Source organism: Polyodon spathula, chromosome 18 (genome assembly GCF_017654505.1).
Source record: "Polyodon spathula isolate WHYD16114869_AA chromosome 18, ASM1765450v1, whole genome shotgun sequence".
Classification (NCBI taxonomy): Eukaryota; Metazoa; Chordata; class Actinopteri; order Acipenseriformes; family Polyodontidae; genus Polyodon; species Polyodon spathula.
The window spans coordinates 28,483,486-28,498,356 of NC_054551.1; positions in this window are offsets into that span (position 1 = coordinate 28,483,486).

Genomic DNA, 14,871 nt, shown 5'->3' on the forward strand with positions numbered 1-14,871 from the left:
TTACAGTAAATAACCCTTTGTGTGTGTTTATAGTTACGTACTTTTTTGATTCCTCATCCAATATTACCTGCTGATAGGCATGACTCCAGTTTGCTGAATTTTGCCCCTCCTGAGAGCTTTGCAAAAAGATCTTCAATTCTGGGAATGGGATACTGTTCCATTTTGGACACCCGATTTACAGTAAGTTTGTAATCTCTGCAAATCCTCACAGAGTTATCAGGCTTCAGCACTGGGACTATGGGAGCTGCCCACTCAGAGAATTTCACTGGTTCAATTATTTTGTTTCTCAAGAGGCGGTCCAGCTCAGCCTCCACCTTCAGTTTCATAGCATAAGGCACAGGTCTTGGCTTAAAGAACCTTGGTGTTGCCTCTTTGTCAACATATATTTTAGCTGGTGGGTCTCGCAATGTCCCCAATTCCTCTTTGAATACATTCTCATGTTTCTTCAACACATCCAGGAGTGTTGTTTTGTCTTTACCTATCTGGTTTACAGTGCCCCAGTTTAATTCCAACTCCTTAATCCAACCGTGGCCCAGTAGGTTTGGTCCTTTGCCAGACACTACTACTACTGGCAGCTGTTTAACAGTCTCTCTGTACTGTACAGTTAAGTTTGCAATACCCAATGTTTTCACTCTTTCGCCTGTATAGGTTCTGAGATGCAGGGAACATGTCTTCAGCTCAGGTACTTTTGCCCCATTCCTTAGTTTGGAGTACTCTGTTTCATTCATAATTGTAACACTGGACCCCGTGTCAGCCTTAAATTGCACATCCGACTTGTTCACTTTTAACTGTAATGTGATATGCGCTACCTTCGGAATGCTTGTCTCTGTTACGTTATTCATAATGAACACGTCTTCACCGTCACTTGCATCTGTTTCAGGATTTTCGCTAATGTGATGAGCCCCATGTTTTTTTTCCACTTTTCCCTGCTTTTGTTTTCCTCCCCCTCTAGGTTTGGTTTTCTCCACAGGTGATTTCGCCCTGCACGCTTTCCTGATGTGCCCCTTTTTTCCGCATCTGTGACACATTTCCTTAAGAAAATGACAGTCATTCGCCATGTGCTCACCATCGCATCTATAACATGCCCTCATAGTTCCGCCAGTTCGTGGTTCCCTCCACATTTTTAGCTTTTGCACTGTAGCCTGGCTAGCATGTTTCCAGTTAGCACCATTGCTTCCATTGCTTTGCCATTGTAAATCCTGAACATCTTTGTTCGCTGTCTCCAATGCCTGAGCAAGTTTCAGTGCTTTCAAACGTTAACTCGGTTTCTGCTAACAGCCTGCGCTGAATACGATCATCGTCTATACCACAGACTAGCCTGCCCCGTAACATTTCCTTTAGCCTATCTCCATAGTTGCAATGTTGAGCCAGTTCTCGTAGCACTGCCACATATTCAGTCACACTCTCATTTGCCTGTTTGTTTATCGAGTTAAATATAAAGCGTTGAACTATTTCGCCGGGCTTTGGGTTGTAGTGCGTTTTCAACAGTTCAACTAAATCGTCAAACGATTTGTCCCTTGGCTTATCTGGGCTTAACAAATTTCTCATCAGACTATATGTTTGGCTTCCTACCGAACTTAAGAGAATCGCCCTCTTTTTATTGCCGTTGTCAATCTCATTTGCTTCAAAAAAATGCGACAGCACTTCGCAATATTCCTCCCATGTCTGTATTTGACTATCAAACGGCGCAGTTGTTCCTACCGTGGCAGCCATGTTCCGTTGTCTGTGAGCGCTCCCGCTAATGTTAGCAGGTTTGGCCGAAGCTATGCAGCTACACTTGTCTCTTCTCCTTCGTTGTCTTAGTTTTCAACGACCTAAGACAAGTCGCCCGATTTCCTTGTCGCCATATGTAATAACCCGAGATCCAAGATGCAAGAGCATAACTTTAATCACAATGTCTTTATTAGAACAATCTCTGTTGAAACCTACACATTAGTGTTTTCTAAGGACTTTCTCGACCCCACAGTATCCTAGGTAGAGGGTAAGTATGTAGGGCGCTACTGACCTCTAGTGGCATAACTTGAACTGCGTTATATACATAAACATGCACATTACTACATGTACACGATACACTTTGCATTTATTTATATAGTTTTCAAAACTGAAATTAGAGTTTGGTAGTAGTTACAAAGAGTACAACGGAAAAATGTGCTTTTTCTGAAACTAAATTGCTTTAAGGGAACGCGATAAAACCGGGGCCCAGCTTATAGGCTATGAAACCCAAAACCAGTACATGCGACAAAGTATACAATTTAAATATGTTTTAGAAAGATTTGTGTTTATAACTGAATGTATTTGTGTACATAAACAGCGGTCAAAGCCAGATGGATCTAATTGTCCAAATATCTGTATGGACAACAGTTAACAGTTAACGAGCTGTAGAAATCCTATTGCTTTATACTTCATGGTGGGATAATGATATATTCCACATCTAGTTCTTGGAATGAAAAATGGCTGTGCTTACTAATAACCAGAAAGCCTGAACCAGGTATAGAATCATGTCCTCGTCCCATTAATGCTAGGTTTTAATCCAGGCTTCTTAAAATGGGAACAATTTCAGGGTCATTACTGCACCATGAGCAGGGGATATGAATTAGAACTGGCAGTACCTATAGCCTAGAATGTTACAATCACAGTTAAAACTATATTCTTACATCTCAGCTATTGGAACATAAAAGCACCAGCACACATTATTCTGATACAGCAATCACACACTTCTACCTTTCTCACTTTCAAGATGTCTAGACAGCATAATGGGTCTAATTTCTCCTGTCTTTTAGAATTATTCAAGTGCTGTGGAGTATGTGCAGCAGCACAGTACATGTGAGACACTGTATTGTTTAAAGGAAAGAGCATCTTTCATAGATATACCCACGTGTAAATGCTCTACAATAACAATTTTTATGCTCCTTCTGAGATAGGTCTCTGTCCAGCTTTTCTAAAAAGACTACTCTTCTTATCTATCTATTTATTTAATCTGGAATTCTGAACTGGTTAATTAAGAATCAAGATCAATGATTAAGGCTTGCAAAACACTGAGAAGACATTCTGGTCACACTTTACGGTCAAGGGCGTTTTTTGTTTTTTTTCATTATTAACTGTTAACAAACAGCTAATAAACATGTTACTGTACATTATTTATTTTCTGTTAACTGCTAGTAAATAATATATAATAGGCCAGCTAAAACTGCATACACCAGAGCCCTGTGGATGATCACTTGAACACCAGAGCCCTGTGGATGATCATTCAAACACCAGAGCCCTGTGGATGATCACTCAAACACCAGAGCCCTGTGGTTGATCACTCAAACACCAGAGCCCTGTGGATGATCACTCAAACACCAGAGCCCTGTGGTTGATCACTCAAACACCAGAGCCCTGTGGATGATCACTCAAACACCAGAGCCCTGTGGTTGATCACTCAAACACCAGAGCCCTGTGGATGATCACTCAAACACCAGAGACCTGTGGATGATCACTCAAACACCAGAGCCCTGTGGATGATCACTCAAACACCAGAGCCCTGTGGATGATCACTCAAACACCAGAGACCTGATCATCACTCAAACACCAGAGCCCTGTGGTTGATCACTCAAACACCAGAGACCTGTGGATGATCACTCAAACACCAGAGACCTGTGGATGATCACTCAAACACCAGAGACCTATGGATGATCAATACCCAGTCGATCATATGCTTGAAATCAGTTCAAATTGTTACTGTAGTAATGTTTAGCAAATTAAATCAGGTTTTTATTAACCATAACCCTTAGCTAAAAATTAACAATGTTTGTTAACAGTTAATAAACAAAAAAAAGCTCTTAAAATAAAGTTTGACCGACATTCTGTATGTACTGTTTTTAGTTGTATTGTTGTGGCGTTTGGGTTATGTCAGGCTTTCTGCACTATGAATGATTAATCTTTCCAAAATAATAAAACAAATGTGGAAACGAAAGGTTCATTGATATTTATTCATTCCTGCTATTGTTTTAAATCAGGTCAGCAGATTTTTGGGGTTTTCGCTATATCCTTCATCCCTACTTCCAGGTAAATGAAACCTAAAAGACAGTCAGAATCCAAAAGAACAGGCACTTGTGACAATGCAGATGCTTGTTTTGTGCATCTCTGAAGCCAGACTTGTTAGGTGTACACCCTTAGTAATACTCTATTTCAATGGATAAGTGTTTTGACAAAAATGTGTTCAATTTCTGTGATTGTATATGCCAGGGGAGTTAAAAGAATGAATTAAAAACGGTTGCAGGAGCTGTTTTTAGAAGTAGATCCTGACTGGGTGTGGAGGTAGATCCAGTAAGTGATTCCTGATTGTGGCTTGGGTCTTGGACACACTACCTTAAGAACAGATCAAACTGTTGAAGGCTTTACCAGTGCTGTGTAGAGCTTGCCTGGGAGCACTGGTAGGAAGGGGGGCTATCATGAGAATTGAGTTATTTTACAACTTAATGTGATGGCACCTTTTGGAAATGTAGTTTTTTTTTTTTTTTTTTTTTAAGCATGCGTTGAGGTGCCAGACAGTCAATACTAGAGCAAGGTATCAGTTCTTAATATGTGAGGTTAGCGGGGTGGTAGCTCACAAAATAATTCCTGAAATCTTACCTGTTGTGCACTAAAATTTGCTACATATGTCTCAAGTGTATTTTCATTCCTTTTTATACTTATTTTCAGGTAGGCTTGCGCTTCCACGTACATTTTCACCATCCCTTCAATGCCGTAATTGCTGTCAATAATCAACCAGCTGCTTCCCCTATTGACTGACGTGCTTTGCAGTGAGCAGTAAAATAAACTGAGAATGTTTGAACTCATGTAAAGCTGCACATTTGAGACCTATGTAGCAAATAGAAGTGCATAACAGGGAAGATGTATGGAATTCTTTTGTGAGCTGCAACCTCTTTAATTGGAAGTATATACAATGGAAGAGTAGAAGGACAAGCTGGAGAATGAATGATTATATTCCTAATGAAGTGGATAAACCTCTTATCCTGTTTTTCCCTGGACAATTCTGATATAAAGTTCTCTGCAGCAATTGTATTCCTGGTTACCGTTTGTTTTTTCGGACCACATTTAGATTGACCATTAGTTCAGATTGATTGGTCAGTGCTTCTAGATCTTGGAATATATATGGTCTGCTATTTTATGGCCAGCAATGTAACTGCTCTGGGCTTTATCTGTGCAGACAATCGATCATATTATCATTCGTGTAATTCACAATCGCTAGTAGCTCCAGGTACAATGGCACATAATGTATCTCACTCAAACATGACTTGGCTTGTCATTTTACAGACATGCTGACAGTCCAATCTCAGCTGTCTTCTCACTCTGTGAGACCTGTCAACTTTTTATCTTGTTTTTAGATAGGTAAAGGTATTATCAGAACAATAAGAACATGGTGAACACCTGTGGCCCTTTATTCAAGAAACGTGTTGGAAATGAGTTGCAGGTATTCTTTGAATCTGTCAAATAGTGATCAAAGCAGGGTGAATATTTTGATGAAGGCAAAATATTGAGCCTGACTGACAGTGACATATAACTTTAAACACTGATGTGCTTTCAGCATACAGCATTACAGAGGTATCCTTAACAAATCAAGAAATAAGGTGCACACACATGTAAAATCTCTCACAAAAATGATTTCTAGTGATTTCTCCTTACTATATTATTTTGTTATGTTGTGTTGTGCTACCAAGCCATGTTTGCATTCTCATTTCACCAACATGAGGTCATTCCTTTCAGTACATTTTCATGCGGACCATGGACATTATAACCTGCACATGTTGCTGGTTGTGCTGAATTCTAGAAATGTCATATGAGGGACATTAATCACTTATAACATTGAATTTAAGTATCTTTCATATAAGGACACCTCAGCTGCTTGCACACAGCCTGGCTATATGAAGCAGAATGAGAGCAAGTTTCCATTCCCAACAGGTTAGATCAGTAAACCACTAAATGAAAATATAGATGAGGTGAGTTCTTCAGCTGAGGTTCTGCATCAGTAAGCCTGGATAGTAAGAGTGAAATACTAATGAAAGCTGGATAAGAAAACAGATGGAAATACATTCATTACGCTTAGTATACATATGGTGGCTTGCAAAAAATTGTTCATAAATTGCTGCAGGATATTTTTCAAGAGGTGCAAAGGGGAATATTGATTGTAGACATTCAGTGGTTATGTCACTGCTTTACAAGAACTGTATGGCAATTTCTAATTGAATATGACAATGGGTGATTATAAATTAGAAGGAAGAGAACTGAACACAGTTCGATCACAACACAACAAGGATCCATTTAAATCTTCTGAAAACGAAAATGTGAAAATGTTATTCATTGGATGTGTACTCTCTTGTTTGTTTTTCTTGGCATGTTGTGTGCAGATCAAAGTGCTACAGCAGGACTGTTTTCTGTAATTCTTGAAATAATAAACGTTGAACACTTTTCCTTCAGATGTATTGCTTAACTGACTTTGTCAATGTTCTTTCATTGCGCTATTTTAGAAACCACAGCATCTCTATTCCATAAGCATCACTCATTACCTGAAACATTCAGCCCATGCTGGTCTCAGCAGCCCTGCTAACCTGCTAAATAATAAAGTGATGAGTATGTTGTTTTCTCTCTAGGTCTGAATCTTCCCCTCTGCCACCACTGAACTTAAATTGGACAAACCCCTGTGGAAAACGGCATCTCCAAATCTTCAACAACGGAAGAAAACCTAAACTTTGTGTGATGCCCATTATTTCTCACACACAGATTGACAGTAATCATTTTTTTTTTTTTTTTTTTTTTTGCTTTGTTTTTTGTAAAACAGTTTGGATAAAATGTATTTAATCTAAATCAGGTAGAAGCAGGATACAATCTCAGATTCTGCCCTGGCTCTCAGTTTAAGTTGTTTTGATTTGGATTAGGGTTACTGTAGGGTTAATGTTTTTTAGCAAGTCACAAATGATTATAACACAGGCAGGAAATCCGATTAACTAACTACTCATTCACTTATTTGAATGAACTTGTATATAAAACAGCAGTTCCTGGAGCTTTAACAAAATTAGAGTCACAAACTACATTTTATTATAACATATCATTATCCCAATCTGCAAAAAACAAGTATTTATAACCAATATGTGAATTTTGCGTTGAGTGATTAGTTGATTAAAATGTTATTTAGCCATGCTTGACCCATTGGGAAAATACATTTATTTTATTTATTTTTTTTAAATGAAAAATTCACATACCAAAAAATTCACATTTCTTGACCAAATGAAACCTAATACCTGTTGTGTTACATTTGCTTGTCAGTCCTACAGGAAACTCAACATGCTACCAGTTGATCATTTGTTTGCCCATCCCAGTTCCTGGTAACATATTTTAAATATTAAAAATCTAACAGCTGCTATCACTTTGGATAGATTCTTGGGTTCTGTTATTATTATCCAATCTTTTTATGGCCTACTTCTGTAGCAAAAACTCAGGTTTCTGCTGGATTCCCCGTTGGAATATTACAAATGTTGCTTGCTTTGTGACATACAAATCAATTTTCAATTTGTTTGCACTATTCTCTTGGTTGTTGTTGAAATTTACATTGATTGTTTTTTCCCAGTCATGTTGTGGATGGAAATTCACTGTTTGACTGGCCCTGGAGGGTTTTGGTTTTTAAATTGTCATGCACTTACTTTTTAATATCAAGACATTATAACACTCATGGGAATCCCAAAGTTTCAACTGTTTAAAATATCACTTGTGCTATTATATCAAGTATAATACAAATTTAATGTTTTAAATACATAAAAAAACAGTAGAAAAAGGCTGTTGATGTAGCAGGATTAAATGCTTAGATAGAGTGGCAACATGAATACCCTTCACTGTTTAGATCATTAGACTGGACCCCAATGTCTCCCTTTATACACAGCGGTTCCCTTGCTGCTATGGAAACTAAGTTTTATTATAGATTTTAATTGTATTGTGTTTATAAAACCCTTTAATAGCATATTTATAAAATAAATACATTATTGGTTGTTTATAACAAATCTTTAAACTAAAGTTTTACCAGTAATTCCTGCAGTTTGTTTCTGCTTATCCCCAGTCATTATTTTTACTTCCTTTAATATTCGTATTGCTGTGTTGCATGTGTAGTTTCATTTCATATAGATTTTAAACTATGAGGATCCAGCCTGGAAACACAGTTTTTCCAGTGTATTAAGGTAACTTCCCCAGAATTTATCTCAAGAATAAGCTGTGTGTTTCAGTGCAAGCAGGAAATTATGAAATTGAGCCAATTCAGTTAAATGGAAACCCATTTTAAATTAGATTGGAAGAGGTATTTAAATCAGTCTGCGGTTTTGTTCACAATATGAAACTGAGTTATAGAAAAAATAAATGTTCTATTGTTTCGTGTTGTATTTCAGTTCTACCACCTATTTGATTTCTTAAAGATAAAACCTCTTCTGACAATTACTGTCCCTACACTGCGGGATATACATTGAACATTTTCTCTTTTTAATTTCAATTATTGTTCCACTTGTTGTTTAATTGTAGTATGGTTGCACTTAATTTAATGTACATGTCTCTTGTCAGCCCCATACCCTCTTTGTGTTATTCTTGTGTGTGTATTTCGCGCCCTCAAAGTTTGTTACACTTCCGGTCCGCTTACCATTTCCTTGTTTGCGTCTTTATTCTCTGCTTAGTTAGTAGTCACCATTGCGGAGCAAATAAAAAAGCAACAAATTGAAATTCCATTTGCTTGTCTCGTCCTTCTTTGCTGAACCTGTTGCCACAATATGCTTTTATTATAGACAGTTACTTTTTTCTTTTTATCCCGTGGCTTTATTCTTCCTCTGTCATTTTCTCTGTGATTTTGAATGCATTGACTGTGACTGCACTGTGATTTATATCACATTTTCTGTGACAAACTCCTAGCCCTACTAATACGAATTGATCCCAAGCATCCTAAGCAACAACAAAAATAGCTTGTTAACCCATTCCATGTACCCATAAGGTGGGTGGGGGTTGTCTTTGGAAAAATAATGTTTATTGTGAGCTATGGGAATCTGAGGGTCTCAACTTAAATCTAAAATAAAAAAAAATACAAGTTAATCCTAGTGGAAGCAAGCTGATTTGCTATAAAACCTAGAATTGTTGTTGTTGATTTTGTTTTTTAATTATAGCCTACAGTACAGTAAATGCATTTGGATAAACACATTATTGTTATACCAATTCTACAGATCACATTTCCATAATTAAAAGTACAACAATAACAACAACAAAAAAAAGTTTATTTGTAATTTGAAACATTAACAGTTTCATTTTAGGGAAAAATAGATTCAAACCTAATGTTCTAGTCAGTGAAACTACAAAAGCAGAAAACTAAAGTTATCCAGTCACTTATACCCACTGGGCTTGCTTTGGCTCTGGCTGTTTCAGTACTCAGATGTTATTTTCTGTGTAACTCTACTGCTGTGAGCTAGATCGATTCTGAGACACCTCCAGGTTTTGAAAGAAGCAGAAGTTAATGGATTTGTGTTTTGAAGCAAATATAAAACAACACAAAGCAACATAAAGAGAAACATAAACAGCTTAGTTCTGTTGTTAGTAATTTGAAGGCCCAACATGTTTGAAAATTATAGTCTTTTACTTTGTACTTTTCCAATAAATTGTTGATGCTTTTCAAGTTAAATACCATGGCTGTTGTACACAGTTCATCATGTAGTTGTCTCTTAAAGACAGAGGGTGTATCTCAAATCAGGACCTAGGGTTTTAGAATTGAATGCAGTTTTGAGAAAACCACTCACTTTTTCTTAAAGTTTTCAAACTGTGCCTTTAGCCTATCATGATGTTTGCCATAGTCCAGAGTAGATCTGACTCCAACTGATAAATTATACAGTACACAGTTGTTTTGTTTATTTCGGTAGCCTCTGTATTTAAGCAGAAAGGTTGCCCCTTAATGTAGAAAAATGATGGCAAAATTGATTTAAAAAAAATGAAATACCTGTAGGTATTGACATCTAATGAATGAAAAGGTTCAAATAATCATAAAATATAATTATACTATTAACAATGGCAAATGTGTTACTTTCATCAAAATAATGAAGTATCGGTACTGTAAGTAAGAGACTAACATAATGACTAATTGAGGAGGCTCAGGATATGCTTCAGAGGCAAAATTGATTTGCAAAAAAAACAGAATCTGCTTCTGGATAGTCAAAGAAACTGATGCTGTAGCCAGCAAGCACAATGCCTAATAGAAGATTTTTGTGACAGTGTGTCCATGGAAACAAAGTAATGGATTTTATGATTAATGTAATAGAGCACAGATGTGGGAGGCTGATAAAAGATCTTAAAAATGTTTCATCTTGAATTCAGAACATTTTGGTTAGGTCCTTTCTTTCACAAAGGTTTTTGTATGCTTTTTTTTTTTTTTTTACCTCGAAAATAGGTATCCTTTATATCCTTTTCATTTCATATAGTTGCATATGGGAGTATTTTTATCTGTTTATTTTAATTATCAGGTGTTTTTTGGATTCTTACTTTACTCTGTTCTCTATGTCTATCAATTTTATTCCTATGATTTTACTTCCTCTTACAAAATCTTGTTAATTTCCTGGAAAAATTTAGTGGAAAAACATCAAATTTAAATGCTGATAAAATCAGATGGCAACAGATATGCGTGGAGCCTTTAAAAACCAATATAACAAAACAATATTGCACTTTGGCTTCATCAAGAGGTAACTCAAAACACAAAGCAATTAAGTCTCTTTTCAGAACAAAACAAGAACAAGAAGTAAATACTTGAATTGAGGATTCTGTGTTGCACTCCTCCATTAAAATGGACATTTTGACATTTCACATGCAAAGGGTTTCAAGGAAGATGTATTTTGATTGCACATTTAAAGTGCATTTTCACAAGGAGCTCCAAGTTACTGGTATTTTGTTTCTTATTCATATGCTTACTTTAAAACATTATACTTAATTGAAATCAATTCAAATAATTTTTGCATCATACCATTAAGTGGCACCCTTTAAGATGTCCTCTTAATGGCATTTATAGACTATATTCTTTCCTAAACGGAAGCTCATCTAAATTATAATCAACAACAGTTGATTATGGTTTCATGGACATCCAACTATATTTTATACATTAAAAAAACAAAAAAGAAAGAAATTAAACGTCTTTAAATAACTCATGAAGGTGACTCAGCAAACCCACAATGACAGCAGGCTTGTTACATGAATCTCCTGCAAGGGATGTATATCATGCAACAGGGAAGAGTACATTATGTAAGTCTGTACATATGTCACACTTTACAGTTTTGCCTATATATCTGCTTGTCCATTTTACGTAAAACTTGCTAAAAACCGTCTTTAAAAATGTTTCACTTGTAAATAACACAATAATGCAAAAAACAAGAACTGTAGTGATGAAAATGCTGTATTATGTATAGTACAGGGTATGTTAATGAACACATTATTACACAACTGCATGTGGAATTACAGTACAATTACAAAACCATTGCTTTATATGTATTATACATAGTAACTATAACATAATGTGTAATTATAGAGTAATGAATTGCTCTTTGGTGTTACCACAATATGCTGTTGAAAATGATATTATGCACTCATCTGCTTTCAACTAGGCATCCCTTACCTCCAGAAACAAAGAAACAGTCACATTTACTTGATAATTTTTTTTTTTAGGCTGCAGTTATAAAAGAGTCTGTTTTAGAATCCAAACACATAAATTAACAAAATTTGTCAAATAAATGGTTCATAGCACAGGGATTGAGACTTCATGCATACCTGCCCAGTTTTGGCATCAGCACTGTCCGCTTCACTCTGTCCCCAGGGAGTATCTTCTTCTGCTGAGCCTTCTCTTAAACAGCCCTATCTGTTCAGTCTGACTGGTGGCTTGTTCCCTGAAGGAAAGCCAAGTGAGTGTAATTGTGAATTCAGTATGCTAGGATTCACTGCCGCAGCAAAACCAGGACATTTTGTCTATTTCTATTTGATTTATAAAATGTGCTGACATGTGACTCCTTATTACAATTAGTGGAATTAACATTGTAACAAATCTTTTTTTTTTTTTTTCTTTTGCAATTTTTACCTGATGGGGGTTTGCCCTCTGAGAAATTAACTTCTCTAGACTATGGGCCTCAATTGATGTTTTTGTTCATGTTTAATTAGTCTAAGGCAGCAGGCACTTGCACCTGCAATGAAAAATGAGAATGTCCTCCTGCGGAATCTTCTGGTAAGGTTTGAGTTTTCAATGCATTAAGAGGATATACATATCCTACATCACAGTATTTAAAACAAAATAATGCATGGTTAATACTTTAATTTAAAATGTTAGCATGCTATTTTCCAGTATCCTCTGGCATCTAGACTTGCAATTTATGGTTGTTGTTTACATTGTAATTGCACTTTATTATTCCTAGATCAACTTTACAAATGAAGCTGCAACTGTTTATACAGCTCTCATGACTGTTTTGGCCAGTCACACTGTGCCATTAATTAAATGCACAACAAACACTCATTTGGTTACTATTAGACCGAATTGCTTCCATGTGAAGCTGACAGTTTTCATTAAAACATTGTTAACAGTGTGAAGCATTACTAGCTATGGTAAGGCAGGGTCGGCCAGGGCTTCCTCGGCTGACCGCGCACCAGCAACCCCTGCAGTCTGGATGGGCGCCTGTGGGCTTGCCTGTAAGCTGCCCAGAGCTGCATTGTCCTCCGAAGCTGTAGCTCTGGGTTAGCTGCATGGCGGGCCTGCAGAGTGAAGCTGACGGCACACGTTTCGGAGGTCAGCGTGTGTTCGTCTTCGCCACTCCCGAGTCAGCGCGGGGGTGGTAACCTAAATACAATTGTCCATTTCAAATTGGGAGAAAAAAAAAACCTGGTAAAATAAGAGTATCAATGGCCATGTTCTTATTCTTTAAAGCGTAATTACAGTTTCCTAGATTGCTAATAAAATATGACATTCACAATTAAATTGATTATTGATTAACGAAATTGCAGTATTTTTCTGTGTCATAAGAATACTAATGATATTTGCAAATTGTTTTTAAATGTTTCAAATAAAGTTACTGTAGATGGCCTGGTGGGATCTTGCTGTCTTATGTGAGCCTGTTGTATTAGAATTTGTGTGGGTGCAGGGGGGGTTGTTTACTATGTGAGCGTGTTTTAATGATCGCAATTACCTCTGTATGTCCTAATCAGTCCCAATTGAAAAAATATTTAAATTTTCTTTTACACAAATGCACAGTTGAGCTATGCTAAGACTTACTGACTTATCTTGCTACAAAATAAGAAAACCACAATTAATACATTGAATATGCCTTTAATCACATCATAAAATTGAGTGTCTGTTAACGTTATTTTGATATAAAAAGATGATGCTGGGTCTTAATGGGTTGCTTTTGTAACACTGCATTTTTATGGTTTTGCGTATACGTTTTGAGTTTGCAGTATGGCATAAGGACTGCAAACGGGAAGATATGTTTCTAGCATGTCTATTTATCTTTCATATCAGTGAGCAACTGGTGGTGACTGGCAGGGTGAGGCCAAACTCAAAAGCACAGCAGGGCTTGTTTTGAGAGTTGAATTATTTCCCTCAAGTATGGTTGATAGTTGACAGTTTAGGGGTTGCCTTTTTCAGAGCAACCTTGTGAGAATGTGTGCTGCGATTGATTGACAGGCTTAGTGAGCTGAAAGGTTCATAGTGGGTTGCCTGCCAGAAACCATTTTCTTTCATAAAAAAAAATCACAAAATCTCATTAAACCAGCCCATCAAGTCCTCTATATTTGACTTAATTTACCAGTCTGATCAGAGATTTGCAAATCTTATTTAAATATATGATTCAGATGTATTTTTCATTGTGGGGGGTGGAATAAATAAAGATGAGTTCCCAAAGAACACGCTTGGCTAGTCTTTGTAAACAGCCTCCAGCTCTGCAGTCAAGTCATGTTGTGCTGCAAGAGGGATACATTATATACTGAACATCAAAAGAAACTTATCACTGATATTTGGATAAAATTAATTATAATTTATCAATTTATCATGTGAACGAAAAATGACAAACTCTGTTTTAGAGCAAGTGCAGTGACTTTATTGTGCTGATTAACAATTGACATCACGAAGATGCTGCAAAATGACCTATCGATCTTGGGTAAGTGTTGTGACTCTTGGTCTCCCCGTTCGTGGCCTGTCATTGACAGTGTGTCCGATTATGGCTGTGAGCAAACAAGATGGCGAACCACTGTACGCTGCCCTAGTTCAGTCACCAACATGCCAATTGCACAATGGCGCTGCTATCTTGACGGACGTGGCAGTGTTATTTTTTTTCTTTCTGTGATTTTTTTAATTGCAGTTATTCAAGTTTGCAGTTCAACAGCTGAAATCACTCCATATCCAGTGTCCAAACAACTGCCTTACTAATCAGGTGATTAAGTGCATATGCTTCAGTCATAGTGACTCATGCGTGTCATGGTCAAGGATGAATGATCAAGTGATTATAAAGCAACCAAAAACATTTCATCAATGTCCATCATTTATATACCTTTTTTTTTCTTCGAAAATAAATGTGTTATAATAGTGATAAGTTTCTTTTGATGCTTGGTATATCTGACACGATGGGCTCTGGGAGACAGCAGTTGCCAGAGAAATATATTGTAACACTTCCATAATTGATAGGCCAGTGCTGGCACTGGGGAAGCAACTTCAATTTCAAAGAGAATACAAGAGCTCTGAAGTGGCACTACTGGTTGAAAATGTATACTGTATAATGTGTTTATACTGTATGATAACATTCATCTGTAATGTACAGCTATGGACAAAAGTTTTGCATAACCTAGAATTTTAGGACTGAG